This window comes from Rhincodon typus, unplaced genomic scaffold (genome assembly GCF_021869965.1).
Source record: "Rhincodon typus isolate 14 unplaced genomic scaffold, sRhiTyp1.1 hic_rhity00005257, whole genome shotgun sequence".
Lineage (NCBI taxonomy): Eukaryota > Metazoa > Chordata > Chondrichthyes > Orectolobiformes > Rhincodontidae > Rhincodon > Rhincodon typus.
The window spans coordinates 781-4592 of NW_025970895.1; the positions used below are offsets into that span (position 1 = coordinate 781).

General features: G+C 40.8%; 1 non-coding gene across 2 annotated transcripts in view; it reads left to right on the forward strand.

The window, feature by feature from the left end:
• Positions 1–330: 330 nt before the first annotated feature.
• LOC109920547 overlaps positions 331–3812 on the forward strand; it is a 9381-nt gene continuing 5899 nt past the window's right edge. Inside the window, exons 1-2 of one of the 2 annotated variants that reach the window (XR_007261528.1) lie at positions 331–446; positions 929–1047. This is a non-coding gene — a transcript (uncharacterized LOC109920547). The remainder of the gene's footprint in view (positions 447–928; positions 1048–3812) is intronic. The other variant, XR_007261529.1, reaches the window with a different exon arrangement.

Consider the following 3812-nt stretch of genomic DNA (forward strand, 5'->3'; position numbering starts at 1 on the left):
GGGGCAGGTGTAGCACTTCCTGCGGTTGCAGGGAAAAGTGCCGGGTGTGGTGGAGCTGGAGGGGAGTGTGGAGCGGACAAGGGAGTCACGGAGAGAGTTGTCCCTCCGGAAAGCAGATAAGGGTGGGGAGGGAAAGATGTCTTTGGTGGTGGGGTCGGATTGCAGATGGCGGAAGTGTCGGAGGATGATGCGTTGGATCCGGAGGTTGGTGGGGTGGTACGTGAGGACGAGGGGGATTCTTTTTTGGTTTTTGTTGCGTGGACGGGGTGTGAGGGATGAGGTGCGGGAGATGTGGGAGACACGGTTGAGGGCGTTCTCGACCACCGAGGAGGGGAAGTTACGGTCGTTGAAAAACGAGGACAACTGAGATGTACGGGAGTACTAACTTGCATGAGTCTTTTTATAAAACAGGTTCTGATCCAGGTGGATTGGAGGAGCACAAATTGGTAAGCAAAACAGCTTGTGAACTATGGGTTGCCTTCACAGTGGAGATGGTTTTGGGAAGAGTGAACACAGTGCAAAGGTGGGAGGTGATACAGGAAGGGAAGAATACCCAAAAGTAAAGTTCCTGGGTGACTAAAGCTATAGAACTTAAAATGAGATGAAAAATTTAACAATAATTGTGAAGGTGATGAAGCAATATATAAATAATCCAACTAAGGAAGGAGTCATACTAGACCTCGTGTTGGGAAATGAGCCAGGTCAGGTGATCAAGGTTTCAGTAGGGAAGCATTTCAGGAACAGTGACCATAACTCTAAGTTTTAAGTTACCTATGGATAAGGATAAGAGTAGTCCTTCGGTAAAAATACTACACTTAGAGAAGCATGGCTAGCCACAATATTAGTGGCAAGAATTGGAAATGTTGACTGGGGCAGTTGTTTGAGGGTAAATCCATGTCTGACGTGATTTTTTTTTTCTTTTAAAAAGGCCAGTTGATTAGAGTTCAAGAACGCCATATTCCTGTGAAAATGAAGAATAAGGATGGCATGATTCAGGAACCTTGAATGACGAGAAATTGAGAGTTTAGTTGCACAGAAAAAGCAGGTGTATGTAAGGCTTAAGGATCTGAAGACTACAATAAGAATATAAAGAAAGTAGGAAAGAATTTAAAACAAGGAATTAGGAGGGCTGAAAGGGCCCATGAAATATCTTTGGCAAGCAGGATTAAGGAAAATCCCAAGGCTTTTGAGATCTGTATAAGCAGCAAGAGGATAGCTAGGGAGGGTAGGTCAACTCAAAGATGAAAGAAATTGGAGCTGCAGTAGGCCATTTGGTCCCAGATGTTCCTTACCCTATGGGAAAAGAATTTCTTTGACATCTCAATTTTAATTGAGTGCCCTTTATTCTTTAGCTGTGTTTTCCACTTCGAGTCCCCCCCCTCCGCCCCGATCATGGAAACATAATCTTAACATCTACTCTGGCGAGCCCCCTGAAAATCTTGTATGTTTCAATTAAATAACCCCTGGTTCTTCTAAACTCTAATAAATAAATGCCTGAACTTGTTTAGCCATTCTTGATAAGATATCACTTCCTTCACGCTAGGAGTCTGCCTAGTGAATCTCTTTTGAACTGCTTCTTATGCTAGTGTATCCTTTTTGTTTTTAAAGGAGATCAAAACTGTATGCAATATTCCAGGTACAGCCTCACCAACATCCTGTACAGCTGTAACAAGAATTCCCTATTTTTAAACTCCAACATCTTGAGCAATAAAATCCAAAATTCCATTTTCTGCCTACAAAGGCTAACTTCTTTGTTTCATGCACAAGTACACCCAGATCCCTCTGCACTGCACTTTCTGGAAGTCTGTATTTTTAAATAATAGTCTACTTTTTGCTTCTTCCTGTGAAAGTGCATGAACTCACTTTCCTACATTAAACTCCATCTGCCAAGATTTTGCCCTGTCCCTCAATCTAATCATAACCTCTTGTAGATACCTTTATGCCCATGTCACAACATACCCTCCCCCTATTTTGGCATCAACAACAAATCTGTCCCTTTTTCCTAGTCATTAATATAGATAAGTAAATAATTAAGGCCCTTAGACTGATCCTTGTGACACACTAATTACATCTGTGCAATCTGAAAAAGCCCAATTAATCACAATTCTACCTTCTGTGTGTTAATTAATTCTCAATTCATGCTAATAAATTATCCCCAAAACTGAGCTGCTATTGTGTGCAATAATTTTTAATGTCGTACTTTATTGAATGCTTTTTGAAAATCCAAATACCTGCCACGTACTAATTCCTCTTTATCAACTCTGCATGTTATATCCTCAAAGAACTCTGGCAAATTTGTCAAACATAGTTTTGTGAAAGGGAAACCATGTTTTTGACAGTGGTAAGCTTTTCTGAATGTCCAGGTATGTCTTCCTTATGAATTCTAGCATCAGCAACAGATTTAGGCTAACAGGTTTCCTGTTTTCTGTCTGTCTCCCTTCTTGAACAGGGCCATTACATTGGAAAACTGCTGATCTGCTACAGGCCCCGTGGAATCCAGTAAATGCTGGAATATTTCAACCAATGCTTCCACTATCTCTGCAGCCACTTCCTTTTAAATGCATGGCTCAAAGATGCAGATCATCCGGTCCTAGTGACATGTTTGCCTTTCGTCCTATTAGTTTATCAAAAACTTTTTCCCTCGTGATAAAGACTTAAGATCTTTCCTCCCCTTAGCACCTTTCTTATCTATTATAGAGTCATAGAGCCAGACAACATGGAAACAGACCCTTTGGTCCAACCGGTCCATGTGGAACATAATCCCAAACTAAGTAGTCTAACCTGCCTGCTCCTAGTCCATATCCTTCTAAACCTTTGCTATTGATGTGCTTATCTTAGTGTCTTTTAAGCATTGTAACTGTGCCCACATCCACCACTTCCTGAGGAAGTTCATTCCACACACAAACCACCCTCTGTGTTTTTTAAAAAAAATAAAAATTTGCCCCTTTTTTAATCTTTCCCCTCGCACCTTAATGTGCTTCCTATTCTTGAAACCCACATCATAGAGAAAAGACACCATTAACTCTATCTACACCCCTCATGATTTTATAAACCTTTAATAAAAAAAGTTACCTCTCAACCTCCTGGATTCCAGTGCGGAAAGTCTCAGCTTATCCAGCCTTTTATAACTCGAGCCTTCCATACCTAGCAACATCCTGGTAAATTTCTTTTGACCCCTCACTAGCTGAATAATATCCTTCCTATAGCAGTGTGACCAGAACTGGACACAGTACTCCAGACGAGGCCTCACCAATGTCTTGTACGACCTCAACATGACTTCCCAACTACTATATTCAAAGGTCTGAGCAACAAAGGCTAGTATGTTAAACACCTTTTTGACCATCTTTGGGATGCTTATAGCTTCTTCCAATGTGAAAACTGATGCAAAATATTGGTTTGCTATTTGTCATTTCCCTGTTCCCCATTTGCATCCTTCAAGCGCCCCACACTTGCTTGAGTAAGTGTTCCTATTTTTTAAAATCGGTAGAAGCTCTTGCAATTTGTTTTTGCCAAATTACTTTCATAATTAATTTCTCCCTCTGTCGGCTTTTTTTGGTCATCCACTACTGGTTCGTTGGGAACTTTTTTCCAGAAAAAAAAATCCTCTTACCAACCACTAGTTTTCACTGCATTATGTGCTTTTGTTTATGATTGGATATTCTTTTGTTAACAATAGGAGGTTCATCCTTCTCACTGAATTCCCCTTTTTTGACTGAAATCAAGTTTTACTGAACATTATGAAGTATTTGCTAACGTGTCTGCCACTGCTCATCCACATACTTTCCTCTTGCACTTTTATCCCAGGCTTCTTT